General features: G+C 37.6%; 2 protein-coding genes across 2 annotated transcripts in view; one reads left to right on the plus strand and one right to left on the minus strand.

Moving 5' to 3' along the window:
• Nucleotides 1-21273, minus strand: part of LOC134852145 (nucleoside triphosphate pyrophosphatase-like) — a 117536-nt gene that overhangs the window by 38306 nt on the left and 57957 nt on the right. The window lies entirely within an intron of this gene.
• LOC134852144 (choline/ethanolaminephosphotransferase 1-like) overlaps nt 43-21273 on the plus strand; it is a 109996-nt gene continuing 88765 nt past the window's right edge. The window contains exon 1 of the mRNA XM_063868440.1: nt 43-70. The gene's annotated coding sequence lies outside the window, so the exon portion shown is untranslated. The remainder of the gene's footprint in view (nt 71-21273) is intronic.

Genomic DNA, 21273 nt, shown 5'->3' on the forward strand with positions numbered 1-21273 from the left:
CCTACATTTCTCAATTCTACCTCAGTCTAATTTCTACTTTAACCTAATTGTTGTGATAAACTTATTAAATGTATCTTGGTAACCGAGGGTACAGTCAGGAGACCTTCATCGCGTATTCCAGTCAAAATCCTGAGAATTTTCTAGATAAGGAAGTGATAATGATAAAAGAAGATGACAAGTGTTGATATCCTTACAATTAAAATCGATACGGGTTACGTTTCTTCAATAAGAACACGCAAATCGACACGAGATAAAAAAAACATACAAGTGTTACAAACAAAAAATTTCGCCGAAAGTTATTTTGTCATTTATTGTTCCGAGTGAGCAAGCGGCGTTCGCAATCTGTATTGCCAGGGAGATTCTCTGTTTTAAAAAGCTGCCTGCTCTGGGTTCCTCAGTGCATATGCTTCGGTTCTTACAAAGTTTGGTGAAAAAAAACACTGTGCTGCGGCCGGCCGCGCCCTGAATTTCAAAAGCTAGCGGTTGAAAAAGATACCCATCATCTACTAGATCTTTATACTTGTCATTTTTTTGCTCTTCCTCTTCAGCGGGAGCCGTACCAGGGTTACAAACAGACCCGGCACTTAACCTACTAGGAGCTAAGGAGTCTACCACCGTTACATCCCACAAGAGCTGCTTACCAACAGCCAATGGAACGAGCGTCAAACCGTCTGGTCGCTTCTGATCGGTCCTGTAGAGGTGTCGTGGTTCTAAAACAGACGGACTGTGAGTAGAATATAAACTCTGGGCATTCAGGAGTAGAAGATAAACTCTGGAGTAGAAGATAAAATTATAAGGGCATTCAGGTTTGGATGCCTAGAGAATGTCCCTGCACTTTGGAGGCAAGGAAGACCATGCCAACCATCTTCGGTAACGTCTTTTCCGAACACGCATTTAAGTCGTGGACCGACCTTTTACCAGACCGACCTTTTACCAGAAAAGATATAACCAGACTCGATAAATAAATTTGATTGCCATATGTAATGACGCCGTTTAGTCTGGTTAAAGACAATAATTTCACGGTTTCTCAACCAAGAGTTGTTTGTTCCAGCCGCTTCCTTTTCAAATCTTCCACTAATTTAAACTTATCTTGATTGAATAATTGCATTGTGGTTTGGTAAAAGGTCGGTCTGATAAAAGGTCGGTCTGGTAAAAGACCTAGCCCCATTTATGTCGTTCGCATATTTTTGAGCCTTATCGAAATTCTATTGCCATTCAGAGTTATCGGATCGACAGTTTTAACCTTAAATTTCTGCACTGGTTGACGTTCATCTATCCAGGAACGCGTTGAATCTTTTTACCTACGTTGGTTCGAGTCGTATATTCAAGTCTGCCATTTCGTCGTCAAAAATAGGCTCTGTCCAGTTCTTTTTGGATTTCATTTTCCGGAGCCATTTCAAATTTTCCAAATTTAAACCACCGTTTGAGCGCATCATCATAGTTTCGATCCACATGCTCCAAACCAAAGATTTCACTTTACGCTTTTTTCGCGCCCACTGCTTGTTGAAACACTCGTTTGTGATTGGTCAATTTTCCGACATGATTATTCAGAACCAAAAGACTCTAAACGCAATTGTGATTGCTATATTCGAGAAAGGAGAGATTCAATATTGACTTATGACCTTTAAATTTTTGAATGACATCAAAAATAATGCGGTTAAACAAAGGTTGTTGATTTTGACATAAACCACTTTAATGGAAAATAAATGATAGGAAATTCGTTTAAATTTTAAACATCGAGACGTACTATTATAAAACTACTGAGACTAAGAAAGCGTGTGAAGCTTTTAGACGAGCGGAAAAAACGCCCAAGCCCTCTTTGGCTGCCGGGAGACCTGCTTGCAAAAATTGATTATCATCCATTTTCACATTAGTGACCTTGCATAATGATTTTCTTAGTAATTTGTCGTAGCGTTCCAAAAAAATCATTTTGTAGAAATTAAGGGCTCGTACGCAAAAAAATCTAGCGTTTTGGCATGCTAAAGCAATTTTTTAGGAAATAAAAGTTATAATGGACGTCTAATTTGTCAATGACATCCGAGATTTTTTCAAGCTGCTTAATTTTTTCGTCGAGCAATTCTTTTCAGCAAATTTGCCGATTGGAGATCCTAAAATGAGCAGTTTTTCTTTTGTTTTTTTTTTATTTTGGGGCATACTTTCGAAATTGTGTTAATTGATTTATACTGTTTACTGGTAGTCGGTCCCAAAAAACTAAGTTGGCACTTCTCAGTGTTCAAGCTCAGGCCGTAAATCTGCTCCAATTTCAGAATTTTAAGGTTCCGGAGTACTACCTTATAGTCGTCGGCTAAAATTCTATCATCTTAATACCAGATGTTAATTTTCTACTCCAAATGTTTGACTAGTGTCTGAATTGTTTCCGCAAAAAGGGGTGGGGCTTCAGGATCACCTTGCTGAGCTCCGTCTTCTGACATTGTAACAGAGCTTCTGTAATAAAGGTAACTAGGCTAACTATACGCGCAATGGGTGTAGTTAAACAATTCGGTGCGATTTGAAAAAATATGATTCAGCATTGTTTCTCTATTTAGGGAGTTCAAGGCATTCTTAAAATCTAGTTGAAAAAAACAGTGTATTTTGTATCGTCTTCGCGTTCAATTAGGTTTCGAAACGAGTGTGCAGCTATTTTTGCTCCTTGTTTGGTACCGCATCCTAGTTGTACCTTTCCGAAAAAGTTTTGTCGCTCGAAGAAGGCCTTGCTTCCAGCGCATTTAGATGCGATACGTCTCAGCGTGTTGCCTATGGCAATCAGTCTCAACCCTCGGTCTATCTTCATGAGGGCGATAAGCTTTGCGCCAAAAAAGAAGGGTCTTAGGGGTTCTGGTATTTTGCCGTCTCCAATGAGGCTTAGAAAGCGATTTCAGAAAATTAGGTCCTGCACTGCCATTCGACTTACTAACAAGATCTTTAAAAGTTAAAGGAACTATTATATCAGGACCTGCTGCTGATCCATTCGGAAAGCACCTTATCGCTTTGTATTGATCGAATTCGGTTACGAAAAAACTATCTACAATTTATGGATTTGGAGCTGCAAAATTTGGCTCGCTGAGGGTGCTTAGACAAGAGATTTTGATAGTTATCAGTTGAAAAAGGAGCAATTTTGTCATCTGAAGCAGCAGGCCTTATCCCTCCCTTTATATTTCCTTCATCGAGCCTACAAGTTATTAATTTTTTTCTCTGCTCGAGGTCACTCAGCGCCGGGCTTGAAACTTAGGGATGGGGTTTTGGAAGTGACACGTCATTTGCTCGAATTTTTTTATTTATCAAAGAGCTCATGATTGTGGCCTGTTTGCGTCCACTTCTTTTCGGTTGCTCCAAAAAAATAACAACGACGTTTAAAAAATTAGCCATTTTGTAACATCTTCTACAATGTAGAAGATGTCATTTACTTTGTCCGACAGACTTTCCGCCATAGGAACACGCGAGTCTTTCGGTACTCTCTTGATTTCTCGGAAATTTGAGACGGTTGTATTAACATAACTGTCTAGCATTAAATCATTACCTATTGTAGGTTTATTAACAGATTTTACATCGATGCATAAAGGACATTGAAACCGTTGGGCTTTCATAGAGTCGCTATGAGAAATATTTACACAACTGATATGATACCAACTAGAACAACAATCTTATCCAATCCAATTTATTATTCCTGAAGAATTTAGGCAATAATTGCTTGTACACTCTTTGTTGTTTTTCCTCATCTTGACGAAGCATAAAGGTAAAACCTTGACGCAGCATAAAGTTTGTGATATGACAATAATGGTACGCTTGTAAGAAAAAGGCCCGGGACGTGATTTCAGAGGCAAGCTCCTCAAGCTACAATACTACCCCTCTATCCGACACCCCGCCGGAATCTCCACCCCTGACAAACCAGGTTGTAATCGCTTTCATATCTTTTGATATTTGTTTTTAAAATCAATTTTTTTCTTCTTTTACAATCTATTCTTTCTCTTGTTTGCCTTTTTTGTACCCTGTTTAGTGAATGTCCGTGCCCAAGGACAGGCCGAAGCGGCTAGCCAAGTGGAGCAGGAAACTGATAACAAGAACCTCAAGAAAATTTGGCGCTCCAAATAATTATTTGTTTCCCCTTATAAATGCAATTTATCACTCAAGAATCCGAATCATATTCCTCATAAAAAAAGTTAAATTTATTGGTAAAGTGTATTATAAAGATAGTAATAAGTTTTCACTCTATGGTAAAAAACATTTTCAACTTGATGCTCGCTCAGGTAACTTGTGTTTTAACCTTAAATTTACCCTCCTCGTTGCCAAATTATGGCTTATCAAACGCTTTGCCATATTTGCATAGGCCACCTCCGAAAGGGAGGCATTTGGTGTGTCATTTGCAAAACGTACATCCACATCTCATTTAGCGGGCTGAAGAGCAGCAAGTCTTACTACGATGGGTTCTCCTGCATACATTTCACGTCCAATAACTTTGCAAAAGAGTCCCACTCTAGCAACAGATCACCAATCGCAGCCCCCATCACAACGCAAAAAGAAATATCACAGGCAACACCCAAAACAAACGTACTGCTCAACGCAATACAATCTAATCATCGCCCCCAGCAGTCATTACAACCACTCTGACCCCTAGAAACTCATCGAACAAAATTTAAGAATTAAATAAAAGACGTACAAAAAAGTTTCGATATTTGGAAACCGCGTTTTATAGTTCTAAGCAAGAACAAGTCCGGTTTCCAAATTATCGAGACGATGAACCAGTTTATGTTATCATTAGTAGGAGAAACATCAAGTTCTAACGCTCCTCAAACGCTCTTTTGCTGCTCTTCAAAATTAAGTCAGAAACAAATGAATCCAATTTCAAAACTTTGAGTAGCCGTTTAATTTTGTGGAAGCAAAACCTATTAGACGAATTTTTCACTGAAGGGAAGGCTCTCCAAACTAGACATCCAAAACAGAAGTGCGAAGTAATGAGGAAGTTGAACAATTAGATAAACTAGTTGGTACAAGCAAAATATCTGCCGCCATTGGCTGCATTTCAGACAAGAAAACAAAAGGAGTACATACCCCAAACGATGTCAAAAACATTAGCCCGGATGATACACTGACGGAAAATTAAGCTAGCTTCTAAAAAAGAGTGAATAGCGTCGAAACACAGCTTCACATGCTTTAACCGTCTCTACCAAAGCCAACTCAAGGGTTGACAAATTACACTTTAAGGCTATTGGCAAAACCGCGCAAGTTAACTTAGTTACATGCAGAGTTAGGTTTGTCTCAGTATCCCCAGATTCTCAGTATTCTCATTTCTAAAAACCGTCTTCTGACATTGTAACAGAGCTTCTGTAATAAAGGTAACTAGGCTAACTATACGCGCAATGGGTGTAGTTAAACAATTCGGTGCGATTTGAAAAAATATGATTCAGCATTGTTTCTCTATTTGGGGAGTTCAAGGCATTCTTAAAATCTAGTTGAAAAAAACAGTGCATTTTGTATCGTCGTCGCGTTCAATTAGGTTTCGAAACGAGTGTGCAGCTATTTTTGCTCCTTGTTTGGTACCGCATCCTAGTTGTACCTTTTCGAAAAAGTTTTGTCGCTCGAAGAAGGCCTTGCTTCCAGCGCATTTAGATGCGATACGTCTCAGCGTGTTGCCTATGGCAATCAGTCTCAACCCTCGGTCTATCTTCATGAGGGCGATAAGCTTTGCGCCAAAAAGGAAGGGTCTTAGGGGTTCTGGTATTTTGCCGTCTCCAATAAGGCTTAGAAAGCGATTTCAGCAAATTAGGTCCTGCACTGCCATTCGACTTACTAACAAGATATTTAAAATTTAAAGGAACTATTATATCAGGACCTGCTGCTGATCCATTCGGAAAGCACCTTATCGCTTTGTATTGATCGAATTCGGTTACGAAAAAACTATCTACATTTTATGGATTTGGAGCTGCAAATTTGGCTCGCTGAGGGTGCTTGACAAGAGATTTTGATAGCATTTGAAAAAGGAGCAATTTTGTCATCCGAAGCTTACAAAATATTAGCTTTATTCTCTGCTCGAGGTCACTCAGCGCCGGGCTTGAAACTTAGGGATGGGTTTTGGAAGTGACACGTCATTTGCTCGAATTTTTTTATTTATCAAAGAGCTCATGATTGTGTCCTGTTTGCGTCCACTTCTCTTCGGTTGCTCCAAAAAAACAGCAACGACGTTTTAAAAAATTAGCCATTTTGTAACATCTTCTACAATGTAGAAGATGTCATTTACTTTGTCCGACAGACTTTCCGCCATAGGAACACGCGAGTTTTTCGGTACTCTCTTGATTTCTCGGACATTTGAGACGGTTGTATTAACATAACTGTCTAGCATTAAATCATTACTTATTGTTGGTTTATTAACAGATTTTACATCGATGCATAAAGGACATTGAAACCGTTGGGCTTTCATAGAGTCGCTCTGAGAAATATTTACAAAACTGATATGATACCAACTAGAACAACAATCTTATCCAATCCAATTTATTATTCCTGAAGAATTTAGGCAATAATTGCTTGTACACTCTTTGTTGTTTTTTCTCATCTTGACGAAGCATAAAGGTAAAACCTTGACGCAGCATAAAGTTTGTGATATGACAATAATGGTACGCTTGTAAGAAAAAGGCCCGGGACGTGATTTCAGAGGCAAGCTCCTCAAGCTACAATGCTACCCCTCTATCCGACACCCCGCCGGAATCTCCACCCCTGACAAACCAGGTTGTAATCGCTTTCATATCTTTTGATATTTGTTTTTAAAATCAATTTTTTTCTTCTTTTACAATCTATTCTTTCTCTTGTTTGCCTTTTTTGTACCCTGTTTAGTGAATGTCCAGGCCCAAGGACAGGCCGAAGCGGCTAGCCAAGTGGAGCAGGAAATTGATTACAAGAACCTCAAGAAAATTTGGCGCTCCAAATAATTCTTTGTTTTCCCTTATAAATGCAATTTATCACTCAAGAATCCGAATCGTATTCCTCATTATAAACGTTAAATTTATTGCTAAAGTGTATTATAAAGATAGTAATAAGTTTTCACTCTATGGTAAAAAACATTTTCAACTTGATGCTCGCTCAGCTAACTTGTGTTTTAACCTTAAATTTACCCTCCTCGTTGCCAAACTATGGCTTATCAAACGCTTTGCCATATTTGCATAGGCCACCTCCGAAAGGGAGGCATTTGGTGTGTCATTTGCAAAACGTACATCCACATCTCATTTAGCGGGCTGAAGAGCAGCAAGTTTTTCTACGATGGGTTCTCCTGCATACATTGCACGTCCAATAACTTTGCAAAAGAGTCCCACTCTAGCAACAGATCACCAATCGCAGCCCCCATCACAACGCAAAAAGAAATATCACAGGCAACACCCAAAACAAACGTACTGCTCAACGCAACACAATCTAAGCATCGCCCCCAGCAGTCATTACAACCACTCTGACCCCTAGAAACTCATTGACTAAAATTTAAGAATTAAATAAAAGACGTACAAAAAAATTTCGATATTTAGGAACCGTGCTTTATAGTTCTAAGCAAGAACAAGTCCGGTTTCCAAATTATCGAGACGACGAACCAGTTTATGTTATCATTAGTAGGAGAAACATCAAGTTCTAACGCTCCTCAAACGCTCATCTGCTGCTCTTCAAAATTAAATCAGAAACAAATGAATCCAGTTTCAAAACTTTGAGTAGCCGTTTATTTTTGTGGAAGCAAAACCTATTAGACGAATTTTTCACTGAAGGGAAGGTTCTTCAAACTAGACATCCAAAACAGAAGTGCGAAGTAATGAGGAAGTTGAACAATTCGATAAACTAGTTGGTGCAAGCAAAATATCTGCCGCCATTGGCTGCATTTCAGACAAGAAAACAAAAGGAGTACATACCCCAAACGATGTCAAAACATTAGCCCGGAAAAATATACTGACGGAAAATTAAGCTAGGTTCTAAAAAAGACTGAATAGCGTCGAAACACAGCTTCACATGCTTTTAACCGTCTCTACCAAAACCAGCTCAAGGGTTGACAAATTACACTTTAAGGCTATTGGCAAAACCGCGCAAGTTAACTTAGTTACATGCAGAATTAGGTTTGTCTCAGTATCCCCAGATTCTCAGTATTCTCATTTCTAAAAACCGTCTTCTGACATTGTAACAGAGCTTCTGTAATAAAGGTAACTAGGCTAACTATACGAGCAATGGGTGTAGTTAAGCAATTCGGGGCGATTTGAAAAAATATGATTCAGCATTGTTTCTCTATTTAGGGAGTTCAAGGCATTCTTAAAATCTAGTTGAAAAAAAAACAGTGCATTTTGTATAGTCGTTGCGATCAATTAGGTTTCGAAACGAGTGTGCAGCTATTTTTGCTCGTTGTTTGGTACCGCGTCCATGCTGTACCTTTCCGAAAAAGTTTTGTCGCTCGAAGAGGGCCTTGCTTCCAGCGCATTTAGATGCGATACGTCTCAGCGTGTTGCCTATGGCAATCAGTCTCAACCCTCGGTCTATCTTTATGAGGGCGATAAGCTTTGCGCCAAAAAAGAAGGTCTTAGTGGTTCTGGTATTTTTCCGTCTCCAATGAGGCTTAGAAAGCGATTTCAGAAAATTAGGTCCTGCACTGCCATTCGACTTACTAACAACATCTTTAAAATTTACAGGAACCATTATATCAGGATCTGCTGCTGATCCATTCGGAAAGCACCTTATCGCTTTGTATTGATCGAATTCGGTTACGAAAAAACTATCTACATTTTATGGATTTGGAGCTGCAAATTTGGCTCGCTGAGGGTGCTTAGACAAGAGATTTTGATAGTTATCAGTTGAAAAAAGAGCAATTTTGTCATCCGAAGCAGCGGGCCTTATCCCTCCCTTTATATTTCCTTCATCGAGCTTACAAGTTATTAGCTTTATTCTCTGCTCGAGGTCACTCAGCGCCGGGCTTGAAACTTAGGGATGGGGTTTTGGAAGTGACACGTCAATTGCTCGAATTTTTTTATTTATAAAAGAGCTCATGATTGTGGCCTGTTTGCGTCCACTTTTCTTCGGTTGCTCCAAAAAACAACAACGACGTTTAAAAAATTAGCCATTTTGTAACATCTTCTACAATGTAGAAGATGTCATTTACTTTGTCCGACAGACTTTCCGCCATAGGAACACGCGAGTTTTTCGGTACTCTCTTGATTTCTCGGACATTTGAGACGGTTGTTTTAACATAACTGTCTAGCATTAAATCATTACCTATTGTTGGTTTATTAACAGATTTTACATCGATGCATAAAGGACATTGAAACCGTTGGGCTTTCATAGAGTCGCTATGAGAAATATTTACAAAACTGATATGATACCAACTAGAACAACAATCTTATCCAATCCAATTTATTATTCCTGAAGAATTTAGGCAATAATTGCTTGTACACTCTTTGTTGTTTTTCCTCAACTTGACGAAGCATAAAGGTAAAACCTTGACGCAGCATAAAGTTTGTGAAATGACAATAATGGTACGCTTGTAAGAAAAAGGCCCGGGACGTGATTTCAGAGGCAAGCTCCTCAAGCTACAATACTACCCCTCTATCCGACACCCCGCCGGAATCTCCACCCCTGACAAACCAGGTTGTAATAGCTTTAATATCTTTTGATATTTGTTTTTAAAATCAATTTTTTTCTTTTTTTACAATCTATTCTTTCTCTTGTTTGCCTTTTTTGTACCCTGTTTAGTGAATGTCCTTGCCCAAGGACAGGCCGAAGCGGCTAGCCAAGTGGAGCAGGAAACTGATTACAAGAACCTCAAGAAAATTTGGCGCTCCAAATAATTCTTTGTTTTCCCTTATAAATGCAATTTATCACTCAAGAATCCGAATTGTATTCCTCATTATAAACGTTAAATTTATTGCTAAAGTGTATTATAAAGATAGTAATAAATTTTCAGTCTATGGTAAAAAAACATTTTCAACTTGATGCTCGTTCAGGTAAATTGTGTTTTAACTTTAAATTTACCCTCCTCGTTGCCAAACTATGGCTTATCAAATGCTTTGCCATATTTGCATAGGCGTCCTCCGAAAGGGAGGCATTTGGTGTGTCATTTGCAAAACGTACATCCACATCTCATTTAGCGGGCTGAAGAGCAGCAAGTCTTACTACGATGGGTTCTCCTGCATACATTGCACGTCCAATAACTTTGCAAAAGAGTCCCACTCTAGCAACAGATCACCAATCGCAGCCCCCATCACAACGCAAAAAGAAATATCACAGGCAACACCCAAAACAAACGTACTGCTCAACGCAACACAATCTAATCATCGCCCCCAGCAGTCATTACAACCACTCTGACCCCTAGAAACTCATCGACCAAAATTTAAGAATTAAATAAAAGACGTACAAAAAAGTTTCGATATTTGGAATCCGCGGTTTATAGTTCTAAGCAAGAACAAGTCCGGTTTCGAAATTATCGAGACGATGAACCAGTTTATGTTATCATTAGTAGGAGAAACAGCAAGTTCTAACGCTCCTCAAACGCTCATCTGCTGCTCTTCAAAATTAAGTCAGAAACAAATGAATCCAATCTCAAAACTTTGAGTAGCCGTTTAATTTTGTGGAAGCAAAACCTATTAGACGAATTTTTCCTTGAAGGGAAGGCTCTCCAAACTAGACATCCAAAACAGAAGTGCGAAGTAATGAGGAAGTTGAACAATTCGATAAACTAGTTGGTACAAGCAAAATATCTGCCGCCATTGGCTGCATTTCAGACAAGAAAACAAAAGGAGTACATACCCCAAACGATGTCAAAAACATTAGCCCGGAAAAATATACTGACGGAAAATTAAGCTAGCTTCTAAAAAAGAGTGAATAGCGTCGAAACACAGCTTCACATGCTTTAACCGTCTCTACCAAAGCCAGCTCAAGGGTTGACAAATTACACTTTAAGGCTATTGGCAAAACCGTGCAAGTTAACTTAGTTACATGCAGAATAAGGTTTGTCTCAGTATCCCCAGATTCTCAGTATTCTCATTTCTAAAAACAGCGTCACTAGTTAATTATCATATAATGTTGTTTTTGTTAAGTAGATAAATTTTAACACATCCATCGGATCAACCCTTTCCCTCAAATGCTAGGTTCTCATATCCTGAAAAATGAATTAGATGTTAATTGAATTCAGTTCAAGACATTCCAGGAAGCTAAAAGTTGTTATGACTCAGTATTTGCAGTCTTCCCCGAGACCCTTCCGGAGTCTCGAATCCGGTCAAAGAGCTGTCGTCTTGGCAACCAGGAAGGGTAGCAGATCTTCCCTATATCTTCCGAATTTTCGGCAATGGCTCGGTAACGATTGTAGTTGTACAATCGTTACCTCTCGGAGCGCTCTTCGAATGTTGATGTATATAATTTATGGCGTTTGCTACATATCATCTACATCTTGTTTTTGTTAGCAAAATGGTTGTTCTGACCTTTGCACTTTTCTAGTAATCGCAAAATTTCAAGGTCGTGACGTGTCTTTATTTTTTAACGAACTTTTTAGAAATTACTTCGCCACCTCAAATTGACCCTTCCCAAGCCTTCGATTGATTTATTAACACCACTAATCATTCAATACAACCATGTTTCTGAAAATCTGTTTAGAAAAAAAATTTTTTTTGTTGATACATGTATTTCAGGCCATTCTGGTCGAATGTCACAGTGATTGAAGGAAAAATAGTCCTTAGTATCCTGATAGAAAAGCAACCCCAAGCCAAGCAGCGAACACTAATTAAGTAACTGAAGGAAGTGAAGTCACAATGCCATATCACCCCTCTATATTTGAATAAAGCCACGCTAAGGCAATTCGAAAATCAACGATTGAAAAAGCACGAAAACCACGGTCCCTCAGGTCTAGATGCGTGCAAATGGAGAACGTTGTTAGCTATTTTTGACCAGATACCCATCATTGAGTTTTGCAAAACAAATGCAAAGCTATCCTATACAATAGCAAATCAAGTTCTCCCCCATGAAATCTAACAGCGTAAAACTCGTGTCGTCTGATATCTCTGGCAAAAAATCCAGGGGTAAAACTATTGGTACAGGGGAGTTTATGGTAGGAACATTTGGCAACTAATCACCCAAAGTATAAAATAAATCCTTCAAAATCTCGATAGAGTTTCCAATTGAGTAGGCGAGAATTGAGGAATCGAATACGCTATGGACAATTCGAGGAATTAAATTAAGAACCCGAAAACGGACGCCATTTTTTTTAATACAGAAATGCCTTCAACTCACTCACCAGAGACTTGTTCTAAAAAAGTGTAGAAGTCCTTCATCCAGCACTACAACATGTACTGGTCAACTCTTATGAACATCCCTCAAATTTTTTATCTCAATAGCACGGTTATGACATCCTCCGAAGGTAAAACGCAAGTTGAACCACTCGCAATGGCTATAAACGGAATAGGGATAATCACACTGATCGAGCTCTTGCAAAAAAAAATGTCAACCAAAGATGGCACGCAGTTGATGGAAGGGCTGCATTTGATCTTAGAGGTCTCGTTCAACACTCAAAAACTTGGATAGGCACGGAAAGTTTTTTGGTAACAATGTGAAGCCTTCCAAGTGTCAACTCATAAAAAAGAAAACCGTCGGGAATGCGCCAAAGTTGTATTTGAAGGCACAAATATTACATTAAAATATGGTTTTAGAGTCCTTGGATTGGTTATAGGAACACTATCAGCATGCGATAGTTACAAAAAGACAACTACCCTTAGAAAATAGCTTTCCAACTAAGCTAAACTATCGCCATAAAATATGTACTCCTACTATATAAAGGGAGTTCAAAATAAGTTAGGCTTCCTCAGCATAACAACTCTGCAAGCAATGAAGAAAATGAATTCCAGAAATAACTGAAACGGAACAAACTTTGATGAATAAGAGCATCAAAACTGAGAGACAGAACAACGCACTCTCGAAAAAACTAAAATTATTTGGAACTGCTTATCAGAAAAAAACTTAAAAAAAACCTAGCATCACAAAAAAGAGCATCGATTCGGCTAAGCGTGCTTTCCTTAAAAAAAGTACAATTTTTCCCTCAACAAATCAAATTTTAAAGATGTTTTACATCTGAGATATGGATGAGAAACACCAAACACTTCAAATACATACCCATGTGGACAACCGTTTTGCACTGGCCCGCTCTCTACATTGCCTTAATTTTGGATATACTCACCTATATCATAATGAAATTCGCGATACCTTTGCGACACTCCTGGAAGAAGTATGCCATGATGTTAAGATAGAGCTTCCACAGGAAAACAACATCAACTGAATATGACGCTCGACTTGACATCAAGGCAAATGGACTCTGAGGAGGCCGATTCAGCCGAATTTTTTTTCCATGCTAAAACCTTCCCTAAACTATATCTGACGCACACAAATATCATGACCGTGTCAAAACATTAAAATATCAACGAAGAATTTTGGATGTGGAACACAGCAGCTTTTATCCACTAATTTTTGCGTGTGCAGGAGAAATAGCGCCAGGCTCTTCAAAAACCGTTCAGAAACTAGCGGAAAAAATAGGCAAAAATCGGAACGAATCATACTCCGATACAAAAAATTTCATAAGAACCAAAACAAACTTCGCACTTCTGAGGAGTGCAACCCTCTTTTTCAGGGGGCGCAAAAAGCGAGGAGGATAGTTTTTGTTCAGAAATTCTCTGGATGATTTAAAATCGAATTGATTTTATCATAGAGTTTTGCGGATGTACTTGTAAGCGTTGATATGGCCCTACCCAACCTGTGCAAGGTCGTTGCTCTGGAAGAAGTGACAAACATGTCTAAAAAAAGCTCGAAAACTTTCCGACCAATCAGATTTGAACCAATGTAGTTACATTATAATTCACATAATCTTTAGTAATATTTTCTTGTAAATATCTGAGGTTTTAAATTTTAATTTTTTTTCATAACATTTCGTTTAAGGATTGTTTTTGATGCTCAAAGGACTGTTTTATTTTTAATTTTAGCAATGTTATTCATCGACTACAATCTTAACGTTAGTTCCTGAGTCCTGAAATCATCGCGCGTGTTACTTGCTGGCCTTTTCTTCCAAAGATGCATCGCCTCTTATGTGAGTAGCTTATTGGTGTTGCCTTTTAGGTCTTTATCCTCAGACTTCAGCTCAGCAGTACGGCCTACCTCTTTACTGCATTCTTGAAAATGATTTCATACTGCGGAAATCTCCAGGCGATGTTTATCAATTGCAACATTTGCCCAGAAATTACCCAACGACTGAGGATCGAAAAAGTGTTTATTACCTTAATTCTTTTCGTTCTTTGCCGTCTCGAACTAGCCAGTTGATTTTTGGTCTGTTTATGGGCTAATCATCATGAAATTGCATTTAGGCCATCAGCCAATCAAATTTTATCTAGCCTCAGTTTACAGGCAGCAAGGTCACGGATGCCCAGACAACGTGATTAACAGAAACAGGGCTAAAAATTTTAATTAAAGACATTTTTAGTGACAGGTAAATATTAGATCAATTAGAGATGGGTTGACCCTTTCTACTCATGCTCTGAATTATTCACTTGGTTTGAGTTGAAACAATCCCGTTCCTGGCACTACAGCAGCTGAAAATAAATCAAAATTAGTAAAATAGCCTAGGCGCACCGGGCCTCCAATTTCTTATTTTCCTCCGATCAAAAAGATTCGGATAGATCCCGAATATTCCACATAAACTTCCGGCTCAACCAGATCTCGCAATAAACTTGCTTATCGCGTCTGCTTGTCGCGTTTGGAGCATTAAACTGTGTTTCACGTTTTAAATATAACAATAATGACAATGATAAAACAAATATAACAAAATAGTTATTCTTCTCACGTCACACGACCGTTTTCCCTGTTTATTTCGACTGATGTGTGTGATAATTTGTCGGAGTAAAAATGGCTGTTTTTTGTATTTCATAGACAAATTCTGGCTCCAACCGAAATTTTTAAAACTTAGGCTTCCGGAAAAAATTTTAATTTCCCTTTCATAACAAATTCGTCGACAACGCCTCCAATGTCGTAATTCTTTGGCGACGGTAGGCCCTACTGTGCCATCCGGAGAATGACACAAACACTCGTGGCTAAACTTTGCACTGCCTGGTCGACGTAGGTGGAGTTACATCCACTACAAATAAGCTTATACACGACTTTGAATCTCATACTAGTAAGTTCGTAAATTCGTAAATTAGTTAGTTTTTGCAGATCTTTGATCTTACTGTGAATATTTTCAAAAGTTTTTATCCTTATGATGCAAAAAATGTCCAGAAAAATTTAAATAATTAGTAGGTTACTTATTTAGTTGTTGCTGATCAGTAGGCTTTATGGATCAGTTTACTTTGTTTAGTTTCCTTAGTGGATGTCTCTTGTATTTTGAATGTGCTCTTGCCAATGTTTTTCTAGTCTTGCTTTGAAGCTATCCATTGAAATCGTCGAGATCACTTTCTCGGGTAGAGTTTTCCCAAGTTTATTGCACTCGTCTTGAAAAAAAAAATCTTTTCAGCCTAAGGTTTGGCTTCTTCGAAATAAGTTTCTTTTTGTTATTCTCATGTCTCGGTTGTATATCTCAAATGATCTCCAGTTGCTTCGTTGTCATATCGCCTCTTCAGAACGTAAAAATTTTGATCACCCGACCCCTTTTTTTCTTTTGCATGGCAGGGTACGGAATTATAGAGTTCTTAAGCTTTCTTTAGTCGTAATTTCCCTCAAGCTTATATATTAGTCGTGTCGCCCTTTTAATACGTTTTCAAGCATGACTATAGATTTATTCAAGTTGGGTACCAAACATGATTGGCAATTTCCACAATAGATTTAACCATCGGATTTAACCACCAATATATTTAATCATCGGTTGTAGTGTAAATTTGCCAAGTTTGATGAAGTTTTGCAGCGAGTATGCTGTTTATTTTTCCAATTTCCAAAAGTAATTATTTCTCAAAACTTAGCTTCCGGTCTATCGTCACTCCAATAACTTTCTCGGACGTTACTTTTCTCAATACGTCATTTTCAATTTGGTACGATCGTTGCTCTGTACATTTTTTCATTGGTATTAGCTAACACTATTGTCAACGTTAAATTTCCGCAGAATTTTTTCTGAACAATGTTTTAGCTTGCATTAACTCTGTAGTAGCAAGCAACTTTGCTGACCACACTAAATTCCCTGAAGAATTTAGTGTGGTCAGCAAAAAGAAGGATGAGCGAAAATATGGATTGCGCCGAAGAATTTATATATTTCAGGAAAAGAAGTGGGCTAAGTACTGATCCCTGAGGGATTCCGCTTTTTACTGGCTCCCAGGTCAACTTTGCGTTGTCTATTATTATCATTGTCTGTGTCATCGATGAGAGAAAAGCGGTTGTCCAGTGGCGGTTTTTTGCGGTAATTCCATACTTTTGAAGTGAATTTAAGAGTAGTCGGGGTTTTGGACTCGTTTTCTGGTACATTCTTCCATTGCACTTATTATTTGCAATTGAATTGATCTCTAGGGGAGGAATCCATATTGCTCGTTGCAAAAAAATTAATTTTTGTGATCTAGTCTGATATTTTTTTTCTAATTGAATTTTCCATTATGTTACAGTATATAGCTGTTAGATATACAGGCAGTTATTTGCTTCGGTGCTTTTTAGAACCAATTTGGCAGATAGCCAAAATGTTTGCACGCAGCCAGTCTCATGTGGGTAAATTGCCAGTGTTCCAAGTATCCGCAAACACTTTTGCCAACGCAACCATGATTTTAATTCTAATTTTGTACAGAACTCTTGGGTAAATTTCATCTGTACCGGCCGTTTTGAAGTGTTAAATTGTTTCAATTTACTGAGTTATAACCGATGTGGTTAGCTCATAGAGTAATTTCGGATAGGGTACACCGTCTGCTCGTCACGCTATCTTATTTTCGGCCGGATATAATCGTGCAACTTCTTAGTCTAATACCGATCCTAATCTTACTCTCAGGGTGTTTAACTAGTCTCTGCTAGGCTCAATAGATCTAGAGTATACTGGTTTATTGCGGCAGCTGAAGTTCTTTTGGAGAGGCAACTAATTTCTAAGTTAAATTCAAATCTCTCTGGTGCTGAAATTACAAGTAATTTCAGCACTTACAAATAAGTGGGTTGATAGTTAGATGGATTGTGATTGGTTAATATTAAATATTTTACAGTGGTAAAATATCCAACTTATCCAATTATAAAAAGTACTTTAGATCAGTTTCCACCCATCCGGGTTTTACAGAGTTTTTTAGAATTATAGGCAAAAATCGGAACGAATCATACTCCGATACAAAAAATTTCATAAGAACCAAAACAAACTTCGCACTTCTGAGGAGTGCAACCCTCTACTTCAGGGGGCGCAAAAAGCGAGGAGGATAGTTTTCCTTGGGGAAATAATTTATAGATTAAATTACTACATTTGGTATGAATTTTATTACATTATTTAGTGCAAGAAATTAATGAATTTTAAGAGAAATTAACAAGTTTGCATTTTTATTTTTCTTTTCTGTTTTGTAGGTAATCGTGGTGTGAAATATAAAAGAAACATTAATAAAAAATAGTTAGTACTAATTTCAAATTTATTAGTGAAGAGTACTTTAAATTTTACTTACCTGTTAATCGTCTGGAAAAAAGCTGTGGGGGAAGATGTCGTGTATCATATCTGATGTTGTTAGTAATTTGGCTAGTATGCGAATGATGTTTTTAGTTTGAAGCAGTGGCCAAAGCAATTGAAGTGCTTTAATGGTTTTTAGTTCTTCGGTGCCTACTGCAAACTCGTAAGATGTGTTTTGAATGAGGTTATATATTTTGTGATTATATATAGTATTGTGAATGAATTTTAATATTGGTATTTCTATAGGCTGGATAAATTCATGTGGGATAAGGAAGGGTCTGGATTCTTCGGCGTTAAAGGTCTTCGTGATGGGACAAAATATATACATTTGGGTTACTGGGTCATAGTTGCGAAGGATGCCGTGGAGGTTAGTATCTTTGATGCAATATGTAAAATTAAGGAAAAATGGTGACGTGTACTTTGAGTTAAGAAACTGAAAACGATGGTGAGGTTTTCTTGATGGGGTATGCAAATCAAAATGATTTTGGATAAAACGATAGTATGTATATGTGTGGGTTTGTTTAGTGCGTAACATAATATCGTGGGAGCAGTGCAAATCGCGTTCTTGTGGTGAAAGAAAGTGAAAGGTTAGTGAAAATAACTGATATTTGTCATGGAAACTTTCGTAAGCTTGAATATCAGCTAGTGATTCGGAAATGATGTGGTCATATTTTCTATCAAAAATATTAAGTGTGAATACGTATGACGTTTTGATGAAAAATTTTTCTGTTAGTTGCGGGTTAGCGAAGCGGTCTTCATCTAAAAATTGGTCTTGATTAGGTCGGATGATATTTTGATCGTAATATTCTATTGTAAATTCGTTAGCTCGGGGTGCAGTGAATATTTTTAGTAATTTTTTATATCCTACGTAAGTAAATTGTCTAGGTGTTAGTGTTGTAGTGAGTCTATATAACATGTCTTTGTTCTTTTCTATGATGTCATGATTATTAGTTAGTGGTAGGCAAAGGGGGTTAGTAAACTGATAGTAAGCTGTCCAATGAAGTGTTGGCATTAAAACATGTTCATCTACAAAACTACGTGTGTCATTAGTATCGTTAGGTGTGTTTAATGTATATTGTGGAAATGAGGGTAAGGTGATTTCTAGAAAATTTTTCGTGTTGGTGTGTTGCGGTTGATTAATATATTCGCAGGCTGTTCCGGGTTTGGTCGGGAATGGGTGATTCGGGAGTTTTCGTTTAAAAGTGCGATAAGCTCGGTGAGTGCTACTAGGTGTTTCGGTGGATGTGGATGATTGTGTTAATGATGCAGTGTAAGCTGAGGAGGGTGTAGGAGTAGGTTGGTTTGAGGATTCTATTGTGGATGATAGTTGATGTATTGTGAGGGTGTTAGGGTGTATTAACTGTTGTTGTAAGGTAATAAAATTATGAAGTTCCTGGGAATATTGGGGGGTATCTGGAGAATTATTATATGATCTGTCGGAGTGAAGTGGAGAGTAGGTTGGGGTGACTTGCGAAGCATAAGAAGGAGTGGAAACGGATGGGAGTGAATTATTTGATGGAGTTTGTTGAAAAGGGTTTTTGAAAAAACTGAGGAGTTGGTCTGAATATTATTTGATGGAGATGGTTGGGAGTCTGCAAATTCGTCAGGGGTTTCTACATTAGGGTTATTAAATTGTGAGATAGAGTATAAAACTGAAATATCAGAATTCGTGAAAAATCAGAGTTAGTATCAGAATTCGTGCTCGATGATATATTAAAAATCGGAAAATCGGGTGGTGGGAAAGCAAAAAGTGGGATTATTGGGATTTGAGTTTGGAGGTTGGCTGGATGGGAATTTGAGCGATGTAGCGATTCAAGTTGTCGGCTCATCGTGGGCTAAACAAATGATTATTTTGAGATTGAAAAGTGGTGGTGTGGGGTTGTTCTATAATTTGTTCATATGTATTATCATTTTGTGAATGATGTGTCATTATATGTTGGATGGGACTTTGTGGTATATTTGGTCTAGAATTTGGATTATTTGTGATTGCTAGGTTTCGGAAATTACGTGGGACTAAAGATAATGGATGGTTTTGCGGTAGGAGTGGCAACTGGGGTGCGGTAGGTGTTATTTCTATATTATCATGTTCTTCGTCGTACGTGTTCTGTCTTGTGGATATTTTCGTGTTATATTCTTTTATTTGTGCGTCTAGAAGTATTTTGTTTATTGATGATGAAAAAATTCCAAAAAAAACCTGCAAACAGTATGCGTGCTACACTTGCTTGTCCGTTTACTTGTGTGTGTATAGCGCATGTGTTATAGATTCCTTTTAAGACTGAGAAAAGAAATCCTATAAAGTTAAACATTGCGTATAAGATAGTTAATTTTTCTAAGATGTAATAGGGCCATCCTAGAAAAGCTAGAATTTCATTTTTTAGGGTGACAAAACTGAAAATATTTTTAGGTGAAATATCCTGTGGTCTGCATTTTTCACCGTTTAAATATATATTATCTTTAATGTCTTTAAAATATCCGCTATAATCTTGTGTATAAATATCTGCAAATCATGCAGTTTTGGAAGTTTTCTTAAGTTTTGGTCAATTGACTGTCTTTGTACAGTGTCCATTTGTGTTAATAATTCTTGAAATTGTTGTGTTCTAATGTGATGTTGGATATCTGATTTAGAATTTATTCCGATTGATTGTAAATCAATATTTGGATTACGAGCAATAGCTCTGATGCTTTCGGCTGAAAATTTTTTGAGTGATTGCATTAACGTAGGGTATGGAGTAAGGAGATGGTTTTTATCTTCATCAGGAATCAATTGTACTACCTTGTGGCTGTTTTCTGATCCACATGGGACTGCGGTATCCCAAAAATATGTTCGTTTTGAAAGTGTGTCGACAAACTGTACTTTATTTTTATAGAATATAGGGATTCTTTTATAACAACGTTTATCTTCAAAAACATATAGTGGTGATACTTTTTTGGTACAAGTATAAAACCATAAAATATTTCCTTCGTAGTCTAGAAAATTTGATCTATTTCCTGACAATAAGTATCCTGCGTAGGGTATTTTTAATACTGCTAGTGCGAGTGATTGTAGGATTCGTGTCCTTTCCAATTCGCATAATTGGTGAAGTGTTTCTAATTCGGAGAGTGACATTTCTTGAAAAATTCGACTAATTGTGTAGTCTAACTTCATATCTAAGTGAATGTCATAATGAATATTACCGAAGTAGGTGTTATTCATTAATGATAGTTCTCGTAAACGTGTACTTCTACCATCATGTGGCTTTAGTTTTCCACCACGTTGACCTGTGCTTTTTTGAAAGTTAACTGGTATGTATGATGTTCCTTCATTTAGATGATGACTTGTAGCATAAGGGTCAATCTTTACTTTTCCAGTGGTCATGTCGAAACCTTTTTCGTATTCGACAAATATTTCAGAATATTGTGTTTTATAAAGTGGGTTTCTGTATTTGCATGCAATTTCTGTTTCTTGATATATTTGGAAACGTGTTAATTTATTTTCTATATCATGAATATTTCTAAAATCATTACTTTGTTTTCGGGATGGATTTACTTGTTCGTATGGAATTGATTCTATCAAATTTTCAAATTTTTTAAAATATTTTTCGTGAAATGTTGTGCATGTATCTTCGAGAAACCAAACAATTATTGCTTGTGTCCGTGTTGTAGGGTCACAATAACCTTGATCATTGTTGCAAGGTAATCTAATTCCTTGATAGACCATT

The sequence above is a fragment of the Symsagittifera roscoffensis genome, chromosome 7, assembly GCF_963678635.1.
Source record: "Symsagittifera roscoffensis chromosome 7, txSymRosc1.1, whole genome shotgun sequence".
In the NCBI taxonomy this organism is placed as follows: domain Eukaryota; kingdom Metazoa; phylum Xenacoelomorpha; order Acoela; family Convolutidae; genus Symsagittifera; species Symsagittifera roscoffensis.